Source organism: Lepidochelys kempii, chromosome 1 (assembly GCF_965140265.1).
Source record: "Lepidochelys kempii isolate rLepKem1 chromosome 1, rLepKem1.hap2, whole genome shotgun sequence".
Classification (NCBI taxonomy): Eukaryota; Metazoa; Chordata; order Testudines; family Cheloniidae; genus Lepidochelys; species Lepidochelys kempii.
Window position 1 is genome coordinate 107,394,437 of NC_133256.1, and position 18,742 is coordinate 107,413,178.

The 18,742-nt window shown below is 44.4% G+C and overlaps 1 protein-coding gene and 1 long non-coding RNA gene across 2 annotated transcripts in view; both read left to right on the top strand.

Annotated features, from left to right (window-relative positions):
* Nucleotides 1-18,742, top strand: part of COL4A2 (collagen type IV alpha 2 chain) — a 249,358-nt gene that overhangs the window by 110,664 nt on the left and 119,952 nt on the right. The gene's annotated exons all lie outside the window — the stretch shown is intronic.
* Nucleotides 504-4,966, top strand: LOC140913391 (uncharacterized). Its single transcript, XR_012159571.1, has 2 exons — nt 504-1,526; nt 4,684-4,966. It is a non-coding gene; the product is annotated as an uncharacterized lncRNA (long non-coding RNA).

The window sequence follows — 18,742 nt, forward strand, 5'->3', positions numbered from 1 at the left end:
TTTAACTGAAGGATTTCAAAGTGCCTTATGGGCATTAAATAGGTGCCATGTTGCTTGAGCCAACTCCCTCATATACATGCATTTCCCACAAAAAAAACATGAGTATGAAATAGCTTTCCCTTCCAGAGTCCGGCCATAGAGCATGGGAAGGGCAATTTTTCTTGATTCACAATATGCTTTACAAAATCCCAGCTGGTCATCCATGTGGTAAAGAATTTGTTCCAGTTGCATTGTACACTCTCAAGCATTGTTTTGATGGTAATCTCTTCAAAATGTATCTCCTTCATCTTTATAGCTTTTCCCTACTCCCCACAATTCACTCCCTGTTTCTCTCCATTTTCCTGTCTCTTGCTTTTTCCCTCTCCCTTTCTCCTTCCAGATTCCACTCCTATCCAACCCTCATCTCTTGGCTGGTGCTTCGTTCCCCAAGAACATGAACCTGAGGAGCAGTATCTTCTTGCCAACTGATTGTTTTGAGGAAAGAGCAAACTAAGGTTTGGAGGTGGAGAGGAGGCGGTACGAGGGAGGTCTGTGGATGGGGTTTACTGAGGAAGCAGCAGGTGATAGGGAGAAAGGAGTGAAGCACCATCAGGGAACAGGACAGACCAGAGACATGGACAGGAATGGTAATGGAATGCAAAGGAGCAGGGCTGAGCAACAGGAAACGGGGAGGCAACACAAATCCCTTCCGCATGTAAATAGTCCCATGACAAACTCCTAGAGAATGCACTGCCTTGCAATGAAGATTAAAGTATGCGCACTCTACTATGAGTCAGAACAAAGCTGTTGGAAGCTAGGGTTTTCCCATTTCTAGACCTTTAAAGCTGAGGTTGTTCTCTGTATAATATGTAGTGTCCTATTACCAGTTCTAGGAGTGTTATGTGTCACCACGTGGTTTTCCCACCATGTGCACCCAGCACTTGATTTAAATAGGAGGTTCGATAGAAATTCACAGTCTGTTATCCCATGGGTACTCATGCCTCTGCATTTGACTATATTGATGAAGGAACATAGGAGGCCTTTTCTGCCGCATTAATTCAGAAAAGGGAATGAGGATGAACTACAGCTCAGAAGGAGATGATTCTTTGGTACCTGTAGAGCTTTGCAGGAGGGCAGAACAGAATGAAGTGCACTTTCTTACTATGTACTTTCATTAGTGCTCATCTAAAATTAGTTTGTCCCCAAACCAACTTTGGAAGATTTTCAGCTAACCACTTAAAGTCAATGAGGTTAGAAATATAAAAATCTCCTTGTAGTAAATAAAATGAGCTGGAATTTTCTTAAGCCCTTTTAATTAGCTATGGATTTTGTAATGATTACTGGTTGCACTGAGCTACGTTTTATATGTGCTCTGTTTCCGATGTGCAAGGAGTGAGAGAGCAGCTATGTCATCATCCCTCCATTTTCCCAGACCTCAGGGAAGGCTCCCTACAATGGGTGGGCTGAGGACGGAGAATGGATGTTTTTCTGTTGGATGGGGGAAGGGAAGATGCACACCCACCACCTTCAAAGATTCTCTTTGAGAGGTAATCCTTCCTGGACTGCTTTATCTGTCCTCTGCTATGGAGATCTCCCTTTAAAGGGGGCAGCTCTATTGCAGTCACTCTCCCAAGACATGTGGGGGTGGAGGGGATCCGAGGGGATCATTGGAGGGCACAGGGCCTCCATACAGCTTATTCTGCAGACCCATGGCAAACCCCATCCTTTTAGTAGAACTTAGAGAAACTCCACAGGGAATCCTCTCAGACATGTCCTCCCTACTGAGACATGTTTTTTCCACAGGAGGGAGCAATCCAGCCCCATGTTTGCATTATCAGCTGTAGTATTTAAAGATCGGAGATTAAAATTTAGAGAGAGAGGAAGAGGATATTGTTGGGAAGATAACTGAATGGGAGAGGTTCAATAATGAATGAGTAGTTTACATTCAGAGGGTGGAGTTGCAAAAGAGGATCAACTGCATAATTTCAGGATAGAGAGAATACAGCACCAGCTGGAAAGACATTACTAATGGGAAATCCTGGAAGTTGGTTTTGATATCTCACTTGTCTTAGTACATTCTTGTGGGTTAGATACGCATGTCAAATATGAAATACCATACTTTAATGTTGATACCAATACTGTGAATATGTTCTATTGCTGTTCTAAACAAAAGGCAACCAACATGTACTGGTTGTTTCTCTCAACCAAGTGAGAGAAATACAAAACAAGTGATAATATTAGTGTACAAAGCATTGCTTATATTTTATCTCAGAAATTTGTGTTCAGTTTTGGTTACGTTATCATCAGAGCAATTATCAATGAGAGGGTAAATATAAAAATAAATAATTTGAGATTCTAGAAGTATTTTTAATGAAGTAATGCTATAGCCTTTGAGATTATACACTATTAAGAAGAGAAAACCCCAGAGTACCCTAAAGGAAACATTCTGGAGGGATTTGATGAATGGGAACGACATAAACTATTGACATTGGCGTGGCAGGACGTGATCAGAGTAAACAGGAAATTCCAGCAGAACAAATTTCACTTTGAGTTGTTAACATAGGAAAAAAGCTGCACAGCAAAATCACTATCAGAAGGCCTGAATAGTTCTTCACTCTGCTTGCAGTCTTATTGGCTCTCTCTTGACAGCAAAAATATTTTATTATATTAGCTTAACATGACTGAAAAACCCTCACCACACTCATTAAGATGCCAGGTTAACACAACTGCAAGTGTGTTCCCTTGCTCCCTCCAGGCCAGGGGTTTTCAACCTTTTTCTTTCTGTGTCCCCTCCCAACATCCTATAAAAACTTCACAGCCCACCTGGGCTACAACAACTGCTTTTCTGCATATTAAAGCCAGGACCAGAGTTAAGGGGTAGCAAGCAGGGCAACTGCTTGGGGCCCACGCCATAAGGGACCCCATGAAGCTAAGTTGTTCAGGCTGGAGCTTCAGCCCCGGTTGGTGGGACTTGGGTCTCTGGGCTTCAGTACCATGTGATGGGGCTTCGGCTTTCTGCCCTGGGCCGCAGCAAGTCTAATGCTAGCCCTGCTTGGTGGACCACCTGAAGCCTGCGCGTGGCCCCCCCATGGTTGAGAACCACTGCTCCAGGCCACAGCAAGGCCAGCTAGGTAGAAACTATATTTTGTAATTCAAGATGACTGGAAGCTTGAGGTATAGTATATACTGTGTAACAGTCTGACCCAATTTGTATTCGCAAAAAGAAAAGGAGTACTTGTGGCACCTTAGAGACTAACCAATTTATTTGAGCATAAGCTTTTGTGAGCTACAGCTCACTTCATCTCATGAAAACTTATGCTCAAATAAATTGGTTAGTCTCTAAGGTGCCACAAGTACTCCTTTTCTATTTGCAAATACAGACTAACACGGCTGTTACTCTGAAACCAATTTGTATTGAAATTGATGGTAGTCTTTCCACTAACTTTAATGGCAGACCTTCAATCCTTAAAGCAACAGAGCACAGGTAAATCTACGCCTGACATTCGCTTATGATTGTCACAATAGCAGCTATTCACAATTCTTTCTCCTTCACCATCACCCCCAAACAATCTCACACCAAAATTCTGTATCCCACTGACAGAAACTCCCAGAATTACAATTATGTCCCATTCAATAGGATGAAAACATGCTGTGAAAGAATAATAGGGCCTTTTAATGGGAGTGAGCAGACTGACAATTCATGTCCACAAGTCTCTGTTAAATTATTTCTATAACACAGCTATCTTATAAAACTACAAAACTGGATACAAACAAGCAATTTAGTACACAAAAGTTGATTTGGCTTGAAATAAGGAATCAAAATGGCTAACTGAAGCTAGTACAGAAGAAGAAAAATGATTTCCCAATAAGATGCATAATGTGCATGTATTTCCTTTCAGCATACATCGATATGCACAGAAACACACAGAGTTCTGGGGCATGTACTAGGAGGGGGCCAGCAGAAACATGGGCCCCTGCAGAAATCAGTGGGGGGCACAGAACTTCTCTGGCCCTGGGGCCATGGTGGAGAGAGTGAGCTCCTCGGACAGCAGGGCCTAGGGTTGCCAATTTTGGATGGACGTATTCCTGAAGGTTTTATCACATGACATAATCTTTAATTAAAGATTAATCTTTAAATTCCTGGACAATCCTGGAGAGTTAGCAACCCCAGCGGGGCTGAGGCAGGATCACAGAGCTCCTCTGGCCCTGGGGCTGCAGTGGGATCACAGAACGCACCCCTCCAAAAGTGGTCCAATTTAAATTGCATGTCCTTGCAACAAGCAGAAGAATTTTTGAGTTTCCTGTGGCAAAAGTACCACAGCATTTATAAAACTCCACTTGGAATCAGCTACCCTTGCTACAAACAATTGGCCCAGTTTATGTGAAGTGTGTTCTGTGCAAATTGAGTGGTGTTCAACTCTGATACAGAAAGACACTTTGGTGAGAGTGAAACAGATTCAGATTTTTAGTGATAGTCTTCTTGTCTCAGTAATACTGCTCTGCTCCTACAAATGCAGATGGAGTTTGTGTAAGTAGGCCAACTCTTGGTTGATGAGAAATGTCTCCCTGTCTTATATGGAAAATGAATCGTCAGTGTTGTTCGGGGCATTGTAGAAGGAATGGCTACTCAGCGCAGCCAGTGTTGAGATCCTCACTTGTTTCTAAATATAGAACATTTCCCAGAACATATTTCTCTCTCTCTAGAGGCACCTCAGAAGAATGTGACTCAGCAAACAGTGAGGATGATTAGCCACCATGAAGGAATGCTTTTTTCCTGTGAAAGAACTCTGATTCCCTTCTCCCACAAAAATGCACCCCTGTGTTTGTGTGTGTCTCACAGCTAATACAGCTGTAGAACAGGTCACCTGCAAGTTGCTTGATTTAGAGTGAGGACTGCATTGTGAGTGGGTTTCATTGCTTAATAAGGCTCTGGGGGGGTTGTATCATTTGTTGGTGAGAAAATAAATCCAAATTTTTTTTAAAGAAACTTTTTTGTTCATTGTGGTACTAGTTGTGCTATGAAAAAAGGCAATTAGACAAACATTGGTTTTCTTTATTAAAGAGTTCCAAAAGCCATTTGATATAGTTAACCATACTTATATTAATATTTTGTTATTTATGTTACAGTAGCGCCTAGAGGTTCCCAACTGAGGTTGGTTCAACATTGCTGTATATAAATTCTTAAGAGATAACCCTGTCCTGAAAGGTTTGCAGACTATTTAGGCAAGACGGACAAAGGGTAGAAGAAAGGAAATGAAGTCATCCTTATTTTACAGATGGGAAAGTAAGGCATTAAGAGAGTCAGGGCTTGTCTACACTGTTCCAGTTTGGACTAGGGGGATGTGAATAGCAGTGCTATTCATCAAAGTGCTGCTCTGTAACTCCCCTGTATGGACACTGTGGATGCAAAGTAAATGAATCCTAGTTTTGTATTAATGTAGTCCTCTTCCAATAAGATTACATTAATGAGAACTAGGAACCTTTTACTTCGCACCAACAGCGTCCACACAGGGAAGTTGTAGTGCAGCACTGTGGTGCACACAACTATGCACACCCTCATCATCTGAACCGCAGGGCAGTGTAGGGTTAGCATAAAAGCTTTGCCCAAGGTCACACAAGAAGTCCGTGACAGAGCTGTGAATTGAACTACTCAGATCTCCAGAGTCCCACTCCAATGCCTTAGCCACAAAACTATTCTTCTGCTCTGAACCTGTGTTTGTTGTCCTTTTATAACTCCCGTATACCAATCTCTTCATGAAGTCCATTGCCAAAACTAGGCATTATGAGCCAAATTCTGCATAGAGGTTGCTCCCACTGATGACCTACAAAAGTCAATTTGAACCCACACACCTCTTCTTACCTGCTTCTGTGAATCCAAAGGTAGAATTTGGACCTTAATTATGAAAAACTGACTCTTTCTCACTCGATTAAGAAATATTTTAAATAGCCAAATTGGGAGTGGGTTTCCAATTTAATTCAATTTAAAGATGTTTCCTGAGCTTTTAAGCCAAGTTTAATCCTGGAATGAATTTTTACAGATGTTACAAATTGTCTGTTTCAAGGGAGGTCTTAACAGAGACAGTGATGCAACCTCAAGTAAAACTACGCAAGCAACACAGCTATTATGCCACATTAATCTCAACAAATATATTCTCTAAATGCAACTGAGTATTAAACCTATTGAAAGAGTTTGTGCAGGAGAAGGTGATTATGCAGTAGCAGTTTTGTTTAACATTTCTTCCAGTCTCTGGCTAGTGCTCTAGACACTACTAGAAAAGGGAAGGATTTTGCAGTTCCTGGCACTGCGTGTTATCTACCAGCACAAAAAGCAAAGATTTATTTTTGCTTGCTGAATGAGCGAGAATGAAATGCTAAGAGCTCTGTAATGTTTCACACTGTTGTCATATTTTTTAGACCCTGGGAGCCAGAAGTTCTTGGAAAGAATGTGTGTACGAAATAATCGTATTTATCCATGAGAGAATCTAGTTTTGTAACGTTAAATGGGGTATACAATGAAAAAGCTGAGTGTGTGATGCCTCTGCAAAATTGCCCCTTTTGTTCTGTATTTTAATAAGTTTCAGTTATTTATATTTAGCAGGTCTGTTTTCTAAACAATTACAAAATTTGTAATACAGATAAACTCTTATGTGAGGAATAAGAGAAAATACACGTTTGCTAAGGCACTATTTAAGTGTTCAGAATGTTTGTTTTTCCCACAATGCTAGTCAGATTTCACAAATAGGATTGTTTGAATGTATGCACTGAAGGCTTTACATGAAATCGGTTCTTACTTTCAGACCTTTCAAAAAGTCATGCTTAGTTTTAACCTCATTCTACATTGCAAGTTTTCTATAGGACAATCTGGATTGATTCTTTTGGGATCTAACAGTACATTCTCATGCTCTTTGACTTCATTGATTTAATAGTGAATGGCACATTCCTGGAATGCTTTCAACAGAAGGCTTCTATGTAATATGGATATGGATAAATGTAACACAGTGGACCAGTTTGTATTTTAAGTAGCAGTGTTATCCCTTATTATTTTAGTAGTGAGTTTCTTTCATTCCAATTCCTCTGTTTCCATAAAGCTGATTATCATGAGAGATTCAGAATTATGAGAAATTGCAGTTAAACTACCATTTTATAATGAATTGCTTTCTAAGAAAAAGCATAGCAATTGGAAGTGATCCCATTGCACATCTGCAAATATTAGACCAAAATTTGCTCCCAGTTCAGTTACGCTGGTGTAATCCTGGAGTGACTACATTGAATTCAGTGGAGTTAATCCAGAATTACACCAGAGTAATTCAGAGAAGAATTTGTCCCAGAGATTGTATTCCTAATCAGGCAGTTATGCCTATGCATCAAGGGACAAAATATTCCCAAACCAAGAAAACTCTACAGCAGATTTCCTAACTGTCATCCTATTGGGACAGTAGGCTATGCTTCCTTTCACAGTGCCAGGGGATGTACTCAGTGAATCTCCCACCAGCAGAGTTTCACCACCAAGTTCTGCATGCCAATATGTAACTGAGGCCGACATAACTTAGGTTGATTTACAGTGGTGTTTACACCACACTGTGTTGATGGTAGGGTTGCCAGGCATCCAGTTTTTGACCGGAATGCCCTGTTGAAAAGAGACCCTCGCGGCTCTAGTCTGCATCGCTGACCAGTCGCTAGAAGTCCGGTCGGTGGCGCAGCAGGGCTAAGGCAGGCTCCCTGCCTGCCCCTGCTCCGCACAGCTCACAGAAGCAGCCAGCAAGCACAGGGGCGGCTGGGGGGCTCTGCGTGCTGACCCCCACCCGGAGCACTAGCTCCGCAGCTCACATTGGCCAGGAACCACGGCCAGTGGGAGCTGTGAGGGTGGTGCCTGCAGGTGAGGGCAGCACGCAGAGCCCCCTGGCCACCTCTGCGCCTAGGAGCCAGACATGCCGGCCACTTCCAGGAGCTGCCTGATGTAAGCAGCACCTAGAGCCCGCATCCCGAACCCTCTCCTGCACCCCGATCCCCTGGCCCACCCCTGAGCCCCATCCCATACCCAAACTCCCTCCCGGAGCCTGCATCCCTTCCTGCACACCAACCCCAGCCTGGTGAAAATGAGGGAGTGAGCGAGGGTAGGGGAGAGTGAGCTACGGAGGGAGGGGGTGGAGTGAGCAGGGGCAGGGCCTCAGAGAAGGGGCAGGGCAGGGGGCAGTCAGTAGCAAAGCTGGGGTGGGGGAGCAGGGCAGTGGCCGCTGCCCCACTGAGCACAAGTGGCACCTTGTCAATGTCTTGGCACCTTTTAAATTTTCCCCTGTTGAGGGAACAAGGGGAGCGATCCAAAAAAAAGGGGCGACCCACTGCGGCACTTTTACTCACCCAGCGGCACTCCAGGTCTTCGGCGGCACCTCGGCGGCTGGACCTTCACTCGCTCTGGGTCTTCGGCGGCACCTCGGCGGCAGGACCTTCAGTGCCACCGAAGACACCCGGAGCGAGTGAGGGCCGGCCACCGGAGCACCGCTGGGTGAGTAAAAGCGCTGCAGCGGGTGGCCGCTTTTTTTTGGATCTCTCCCCCTGTTCCCGCCACCTGGCTACGCGTCCGGGGGCAGGGCAAGGGTTTTTGGTTTTCTGCAATCAGAAAGTTGGCAACCCTAGTCGATGGGAGATGTTCTCCTGCCAACTTACCTTCCACCTCTCAGGGAGGTGGAGTACAGATGTTGACGGGAGCGCTCTGCCATCAACTTAGCTTGTCTTCACCAGACCCACTAAATCGATGCCGCTGCATCAATTGCAGCAGTGCTGATGTAGCCACAAGTGTAGACAAGCCCAAAGAGGCGTCTGGCTCAGTTGCCATAACAAGCAGGATGGAGGAGGTCCTATTTGTAGGATTACATTCACTTTGGACTGCCATTTGCGTAACTGTATTTTTTAATAATTCTTTTAAAAAAGGAAGAAGAAATCTGGCATATCTGTGTTTTGATTTGCAAAATATGTGTGCACTTCATTTTCCCCTGAGGATTAAGCAGAACTAAAATTAAATAGCATATTCAGATCAAAGCAAATAAAAAACAGGTATAGGCTGCTATTTCCTTCATTTCGATTACCAAAAAATATACTTGTCCTTTATTTTTAAACTGACAGGGCAGGAGAGAGCCTGGCCAGAGCAGAGCACACTCCAGTAATCCCCACCAGCATAAAAATCCCTAGGGGGGCATTGCAAGGTGGCGCAATTTAGAGCTGCTCTGAGGGTACTCTAGTTTATGCCAGGGGCAAATGGGGTCCATGTTCTCCCCAGAACTGTGAAATAACCAAGTAGTGAAAGCCACTTTTGCCCTCTCCAGTGCTCCAAGCGCTGCCCTGCGGTTTCATCCCTGTATTTCCAGAAGTGTTCTGACACATGCATTGCTTTATAACAACTGCAAGAGTGATGAGAGATTTCTTTTCTAAAAACTGCATATCAACTTATATATCACTGCATACCACCTTGCTCTTATGTGGCTTACTTAGTATCTGTAGAAGTAGTAGCACTTGATAGAATTAAGTTTTGGCATACATATAGTTTTCAGATGCAGTGCTACATGAACATAACTGACTTCAGTTTATTCACTGCTTTACCATCCATGGTCATAACATTGCTCAGAGTAGTGCTGCCAAGAGCTCGCTGTATTCCTGTTAATATCATATGACAAATCGAGATTTGGTGGAAAACTCCTCTCACAAGCTGTTTATACACTCACACTGATATTTGTCTGGAGATATATTTTGTACTCTATTTCCTTACAAATGCGTCAGAAGAGACTTCTGTTTCTTTACACTTTGTATGCCAAACAAAATTTGAACCAAAAAAATTGTTCATAAATAAAATTTCGTCATGAAATCAATGATTTATTCATTTTTTTCATTCAATACTAAAAAAGGATGAGTATGCAAATGTGCAAAAATTACTAAAATAAGTTTGCAAAAAGAAAAGGAGTATTTGTGACACCTTAGAGACTAACAAATTTATTTGAGCATAAGCTTTCATGAGCTACAGCTCACTTAATCGGATGCGTGTAGCTCACGAAAGCTTATGCTCAAATAAATTGGTTAGTCTCTAAGGTGCCACAAGTACTCCTTTTCTTTTTGCGAATACAGACTAACACGGCTGCTACTCTGAAACCTAAAATATGTTTTAATCACATTAGTTCATTAAACTGGTTGTAACCAATTATCTTGTGTATCAGCAACCTACACAAACCCGTAAATGCATCTTTTCTTGTTCGATATAGTGTTAAATCTATAGGCTACGTTATTTGGTTCCCAATTCCACAGTTCTTACTCAGGCAAAACTCCCGTTGATATCAATGGTTTGCCAGAACAAGGACTGAAAGATCAGGCTCTTGAAAAGGATATATTACAATGACCTGATTAAAAATATAATAAGTAGGGTAATTATAACCCCTGTTCATCCTGTTACAATTTCCACTCTACCCACACTGAGAGGGATAGTGTATGTCTTTCCACTTTAACAGCACCATAAAAAACAAAACAATTATCTTGTGGGGGTTTAGGAACCCTGGCAATGCACACAGATTTTGGAACAAGTCACAGGAGTAAGACAAAAAATTTTGTTTACCATGATTGCCATTTATAAGTAATTTTGCAGGAGGCAGAATAGAGCATGTGAATAACTTCAGAAAATGATCTGGAATAATCTTACCAAGTTGTAGTGAATGAATGGTCTTTTTGTGGGAATAATGAAGAGGGAGTAGATAGGAATGATGTAGGAGAACTTAAACAGTAAGCTCTGTATTTCATGCTTCTGATAGTAAGTGGCTTTGGAACATTTATTTTTCATAGTATTTACATTATGTATTGCTACTTCACTCAGTGATTGATACAAGTCCTTCCTGTTGTGAGGACATTTTATGTTACTTAATGAAGAAAATTGAGCAGATTCAGAGTGAACTACTTGCTTCAATGTTTGTAGAGCAATTGCTTGAGGATACAAAAGAAAGTCTTCTCTGCTTGAGTTTAGGCCAATGTCACTGACTGCAGTACTACAGATTTTAGGAATATTTTTAGTTCGACATCCTTTGCATTGGACCTATGTCCTTCCTGGCTGATGAGGACTAGTTGGGAAAAACTGGTCACTATTATTGGATATTGTCAGAGGCTGCCTGATAGAGGGAAGCTGGCTTCTATCAAAAAGCTATCAGGTGGCCATCTCTCCAAAAAAGTCCAAAGAGAGGTTATCGTAAAAGAAGGCATAGCAACAGCTGTGCTGGAAGTTCCCTTTCCCCACCTCCCGGGGGGAGTGACTGCAGAAGCACTTGGACTATAGCCAAGATTTTTCAAAAGTGGCTATAATGATTTTGAATATGTCATGTTGGGCCTCCAAATTTTTTTAAAAAATCTTGGACTATGTGGTTGGGCTTCCTTTGTTTTAGAGGCAAAGCTAGGGAACAGTCACTCTATACAACATGTTTGCCCAAGGAACTTCTGCTTGGAAATTCCTGTGGGAGTTAACGACAGTTTAACCAGAATTGACTCCCATTCTGCGCCTTCTATATCCTCACAGGGAAGGTTGGAGTATATGAGAGATAATAGCAGCATGGCACCTAAAGGAGAAGTGAATCTAGGGAGTGGCACTGGGCCAAGTGGTGTAAATCAGCATTGTTCCATTGACATGATGAATGTGCTAAGCAGCAAACTCACTACTTTTCCCCTACCTCCTGCAAACACTTGCTGAAGTATGACCTTCCAGTAGTGCAAGAGCAACCCCAATCCCCTCTTCAGGCCAAGAGGATGAAGGGGTGGGAACTCTTTTTGACCTATGAAGTGAGCTCTCTATCACAAGAATGCAGCAGAAACAGGAAAGCTACATACAGTGCAGACTGTAACTTGCAAGCATTGCAGCAGGATACTGGTCTGTGAAGAACTTGTGGGGAAAACAGCAGAGACTGGGCAGAGGACTGAGTAAAGAGGGGCCCTAAAAGGAAGTCTTGGGAGCACAGAATCCATGGCTGGCCAAGGCTTTTTAAGGGACAATAGCCTGCAGAAGGCTATTACAGCCAAAGTGCCCCTGACACTGGAGTTTAGCTTGGGAATTGGTTAGTGTGCCCTGACTGGATGTCAGGCCCAAAGAGAAGGGGATGTTGTGCTTGTAAAAGACAAGTATATATGAACAGAGACTCTGGGAAAGACTTGTAGCCTAAGTGCCAGCCACAATTGCAGCAGCCTGCTAGTGGGAACTATGTCAGGGAAGCACAGCAGCAATAGCAGGATGATCAGGCAGACTGGCCCCAGTGAGTGACACCACAGATTCCTAGCTTGCAGAATACCTACTTGCCTGAAATAGAGGAACTCACTGAAGAAGGAGACGTCAGGTGTTAGGCCTGATAACCCGCAGTTGGAGTGCCCCCCACAGGCCAAGCTAAGAACAGCAATGTTTACCTTAAAGTGTAACTGCTCAAACCACTGAATCACTGCAACCTGTCTTTTTCTGTCAGCTCCAGTAAACTATCCCTTCATTCTAATCATATGTTAGAACCCTCCAGCTGCTAGCATTTATAGGACCTGGCAGATGAAGGGCCTTCAGGACTTGCCTCTGAGTTATGAGAGGCCCTAAAGGAACACCAAGTGCACCACTAAGTATCCAGAGGTTTGGTGTAGCATAGTATTAAACAAACTATATTAATTATAGGAGTATGGCTGATTTGTACCAGCTGAGAATCTGTCCCACTGTCTTCATGAAGGCCTCCAGAACCGTGGAGTTAAGCCCTGCATTCCTTGCAGACCCACCACTGCTGCAACAAAAGTAGTGAATAATCATTTGAAGGCTATGCCTCTTCCCACTCTTTAAGTAGGTTTGGAAGGATTAACTTTTTATCAGTAAATGTCGATTTCACCACACACACACAAACCAACAAAAAATATTTCCATCAGTAATAATCCAAATTTGCAGATAGGCAAAGTAAGAAAAAGGCTGCTTGAGAGCTTTTTTAGAGCTGATTGAAGAATGTTTACTTTGTACATTTTGACATGTGATGTTGACAATTTGTGTTTTAACAGTTATGCAACTTTAAATTTTTGAATCTCAACATCTACTGTCATTAAATAATTATCTGATTCCCTATTGTCTGACCCCTTAATTTCCCATAACTCTGAAATTTAAATTGATAAAAATAGGAAAAATTCTTAAAAATAAACTATTTTCTTTTTAAATTATAAAAAAATAAAAATTGAATTCTGTCACACCAATCTATAAAATTCAAAACCCTTCTGCCTAAGGAAAACATTCCTCAGAAACTGCATCTATTCTCTCTTTCAGATATTTTTTTACTCTGCTACAACGTTCATCCCTTTGTCAGCAATAAACTGATGTTTAGATCAAAGTTATATCAATGCAGAAGTAATTTGTCTCTCCAGCTTCCATTTCCTGCTATATTTAGAGATGACATTGGGTGGCACAGATATGTAGAAAATCCGGAAAGCTGTTTAGAGTACTTAAATCTTCCTTTTGTGAATGCATCATCTGATCTACCCTACAGAGTTAGATAGACGCAAGGCAGCTCATGTCGCCCTAACTCTGTAAGCGTCCACACTAAAATATTGCTCCCATCGATATAATTAGCCCACTACGCCACCTTAATAACTCCACCTCCACAGGAGGCATAGCGCTTAGGTCGATGTAGTTAGGTTGACTCAGTATCAGTTTAGATACTACGTTAGTTACATCAATTTTAGTGGCCTCCAGGAAGTGTCCCTCAATGCCCCATTGTGACTGTTCTGGTCACCAATTTGAACCCCACTGCCCAGCGGCCAGGTATGCGGGTACACACCACTCCCCCTTTAAAACCCTATGAATTTCTGAAATGCCATTTCCTGTTTGGTCGGCTTGGAGAGCTCACAGAGCAACCGCCCAGCTGACCACGCCAACCCCATGCAGCGAACGCCCTCCTGCCTGGAGTACACAGGAGGTGGTGGATCTCCTGGGTCTGTTGGGAGAAGAAGCTGTGCAGGCAAAGCTCCAAACCAGCCTAGAAACATCAACATACATGAGCAGGTTGCTCCGGGCAGGGGAGAGAAGGGCTACAACAGGGACACGCAGCAGTCCCGCATGAAAATCAAGGCGCTGTGGCAGGCATAGCAGAAGATGAGGGAGGCAAACAGTCTGCTGCAGAGCCACAGACATGCTGCTTCTACAAGAAGCTGCATGCCATCCATGGGGGAGACCCCACTAGCACCGCCAAGAGACCCATGGACATTTCAGGGGAGCTGGAGTCACAGACCCCTGCAGTGCACATTGAGGAGTAGGTGTTGGATGGAAGGAGGAATTTGGGGGACAGGCTACCAGGGGATCCAGTGGTTCAGAAAGCCAGGACCTTTTTCTGATGCTGGAGCAGTCAAACCAGTCCCTACCGTACAGCACCGGCGAGCCTGATGCAGGGGAAAGAATCTCTGGTAAGTATGAAGTTTGTTTTGATATTTCAGGGACACATCCGTTCATTTACTATTTTTAAATTAGGCTACAAGAGGTAGCAAAATAACCAATAGAGGTAGAGTTACTATCTGCTTCTCATTCCCCTGTATGGGGGCTCTGCAGAACAGTTTGTTTATGTCAGGTGTGAGCAAACTTTCTGGCCCGAGAGCCACATCGGGGTTGCAAAACTATATGGAGGGCCGGGAAGGGAAGGCTGTGTCTCCCCAAATAGCCTGCCCCCCACCCCCTATCCGCCCCCTCCCACTTCCTGCCCCCTGACTGCCCCCATCAGAACCTCTGGCCCATCCAACCCCCCCGCTCCTTGTCCCCTGACCGCCCCCTCCAGGGACCCCCGCCCCTAACTGCCCCCAGGGACTCCACCCCCTATCCAACCCCCCACCCTGCTCCCTGTCCCCTGACTGCCCTGACCCCATCCATCTCCCCATCCCCTAACAGGCCCCCCAGGACTCCCACACTTATCCAGCCCCCCCGTTCCCCGTTCCCTGACCGCCCCCCCCGAACCTCCACCCCATCTAACTGCCCCCTGCTCCCTGTCCCCTGACTGCCCCCCAGGACCCCCTGCTTCCTGCCCCCTTACCATGCCAGAGCCAGCTGCACCGCCCACGCTGCCCAGGAGGAGCGGCGGGCCAGAGCGCTGGCATCACGTTGCACTGAGGCTGCGGGGAAGGGGGAACAGCGGGGGAGGGGCCAGGGACTAGCCTCCCCGGCCGGGAGCTCAGAGACCGGGCAGGATGGTCCCATGTGCCGGATGTGGCCCACGGGCCATAGTTTGCCCACCTCTGGTTTATGTGCACCGGGATGTCCTATGAATCCTCTATAGAGCTCTTGAGGAAACTTTCCTGGAGGTAGTCTGCAATCCTCTGCTGAAGATCTGTGGGGAGGGCTGCCTTATTTCTTCCATCATAGTAGGACACTTTCCCACACCAGTCAGCAATTACTTCAGTAGGCACCAACACAGCACACAGGCTAGCAGCATACGGACCCAGTCTGCAGCCGGATGCATGCATGAGCTGTTCCCTTTCAGCCTCCGTTACCCTCAGGAGTGAGAGATCAGCTAAAATCACCACTGCCTGTGGAAAACAGTGCCAGTCAGTTGCCTTATCCACATATACTAATGCCTGTGTGCTCTCCCCCTCCACCCCCCCCCCCCATTGTCCCAAATTGCCCCCTTTCCCCTGGGCCACACTCATCATGGTGGCTGGGATTGCCACCGTGTTCTATGAATCCCAAGAAGAAGTGAGAATGTAGTGCTTGTAACTTGTTTGGATCAAGGGGAGTGAAAACACTCACAATAATACCTCTGTGCATTGTGTCTTTTGCAGCTAGAAATGTGACCTTGAGGGTTCCTCCATCTACACCAGTGGAGCGGTTCAGCCAGAAAAAAAGGAGAAGAAAGAGTCTGCAGGACAGCATGTTCCAAGAGATTCTGCAAGTCTCTGGTGCTGCGGATTCCGAGCAGAGGGCTTGGAGAAGCACGCTTTCTAACAGAATGGAAAGGGAGAGTGCGGAGAGGAGAAACATTCAGCAAAAGGACAGAGACGTGCAGCAGGACATGATAACACTTCTCAAGTGCCGGACTGACATGCTGGAGACTCTCTTGACCTTCAGGTTCAAGTCACCGTGCTCACCACCTGCTTTAGCCTATTGATAACTGCATTCCAGGACCTACCTAACCACATACACCCCCAAATTCCACCTATGTTCTGGGCCCACTGCAGTACCCCTACCACTCCTCCATGAGGGAGAGTACACACAATCTCAGCTGCACATACGCTGACCTGTGAGAGAGACAATTGATGTATGTGGTTTTTGAAATGAGAAGGACTATTCTTTCCCCATCAAAAGTTGTTTCCCTGGAATGTATACAGTTTCATTCATTTACAATTATGTTTGTTTGCATTTGTTTGGAATAAAATTCTATTTATGGAAACTTAATTCATCTTCATTAGTTCACAACATATGGTGGCTGGAGCTGACATCATTCAAAGATAATAGCAATAGATTCATTTGCAGTGTTATATTACCCCACGCAGCACTCATTACAGGGTTCATACCGGGTTTCTAAAAACAATGCCAGGCAGAGCACACTACAGCAACACACACTACTGTGGCTCACTATTCAAATGGCCTTTCAAAGCCTCCCTGAGCCATATAGCTCCCTGTTGAGCTCTTCTTATAGCCCTAGTATCTGACTGCTCAAAATCAGCAGCCTGGTATAATACCTCTGTGCTCCACCCCGGCTGAAACTTTTCCCCCTTTGCTTCACAGATATTATGAAGGACACAGCAGGGCAATATAACCATTGGGATTTTTTTTTTCACTAAAGTCTAATTGAGTGAGTAGACAGCACCCTTTCAAATGGCACATTCAACAGTCATTCTGCTCCTCCTGAGCCTGTAATTGAAGTGTTCCTTGCTGCTGTCGAGGTGGCCGGTGTACGGCTTCATGAGCCCCAAGAGTAAGGCATAAACTGAGTCTCCCAGGATCACTACTGGCATTTCAACATCCCCAATGGTAATCCACCAGGCTGGAAAGAAAGTCATTTTTTGTATCTTTCTGAACAGGCTCATGTTTTTAAAGATGCATGTGTCATGCACCTTCCCTGACCAGCACGCACTGATGTTGGTAAAATGTCCCCGGTGATCCACCATTGCTTGCAATACCATAGAAAAGTAGCCTTTTCTGTTGATGTACTTCGTGGCAAGGTGGTGTAATGCCAATATAGGGACATGCAGGCCATCTATCGCCTCACCATTGCTGCAAAACCATTCAGAACATCCTGCATGTTGCCAAGAGTCACAGTCCTTCGCGGCAGGATGCAATTAATGGCCATGCACACTTTCAACACAGCAATCCCCACAGTGGATTTCCCAACTCCAAATTGATTCCTGACTGATCAGTAGCAATCAGTAGCTTCTCCACAGCGATCACCACTCGCTTCTCCACCACGAGTGCAGCTCTCATTTTGGTGTCTCTGCACTGGAGGGCTGGGGCAAGTTCACACACAGTTCCATGAATGTGGCCTTTTGCATTCAAAAGTTCTGCAGCCACTGCTCATTATCCCAAACCTGCATAATGATGCAATCACACCAATTTGTGCATGTTTCACAGGCACAGAACCGGCTCTCCACTGTTTGCAGCTGCTCCATGAATGCCAACAACAACCTTAAATTGTTACTTTCTATGTCCATCAGCAAGGCAGCGTGCAAAGCATCGTCATATCCTTCTCGGCTCCTCTGGTGGTTCTTGAGAATACTGAGGGACAAGATGCGTTGTGTGCACAATGGTCAGAACAGTACTGAAGAACAGTGCAGGAGCCATGCTTCTCACAAAGATGATGGGTGCACAGGTCTGCGGGGTTTTTGAAAAGCGGGTGCAACGTTATGGGATGCAGATAATATTATGGGATGGAGAAAACTGACTCATGGAACATTGAAACCATGTTCCCAGTCACCTCTGCATGACTTGTTTGCCCCCATGAGGCTTTGCAAATCCTTCCCAAAACATCCTGCGCCAAATGGTGGTGAGTTGCACAGTGGGATAGCTACCCACAGTAGACTGCTCTCTGCATCAATGCAAGTGCTGCTAGTGAGGACATGCACCACTGACACAAGGAGTATAGTGTGGACATGCAAAGGCGATTTAATTACTGCGGCAGCTGTATGTCATCGTTACTTATGTTGTCTTAATTTTGTAGTGTAGACATGCCCTTAATTTCCTCCAGGAGATTCAAATCCTATAAAAATGGACTCTAGAAAGTGAGAACTTTGGGGTCTGATTATGCAAACCAACTTCCAGGAGCATCAGATGAGCATCTGACAAGGCCCTGCTCCCTCCTCATGTCCAGGCCACCTGGCCAGTGGCTTGGCACGAGCAACTCTAAGGCTGGTAACTATGACAACAACCTTGCAGAACCTGTGTGTGTGTGTATGAATGAATGTGTGAATAAATATGAGATTGAATGGAATGTTATAGCTAAAACTAACTGCTTACTATGATTCTTTCTGTATTCACAATAAATGTGGCATTTTGTCTTATTGCCTTTAATAAGATCCTGCTGGTTTTTATTTTATTGGTATAACAAATGCATCCATTTCTTCCCTGAGTGCTGACTCAGCTTCAGTTTCTCTTCTATATCACAACTTCCTGTCCAAAATTGTACTCTATTAATGACAGTGGTCATATTACTGACTGTCTTCAACAATATACAAGTTATGTCTTCAGTATTTGGATGATCCTATAAGGGACACAAAATACTTGTTTTTCCAGTATCCGTTATGCCACACTTTGGCTCCTTGA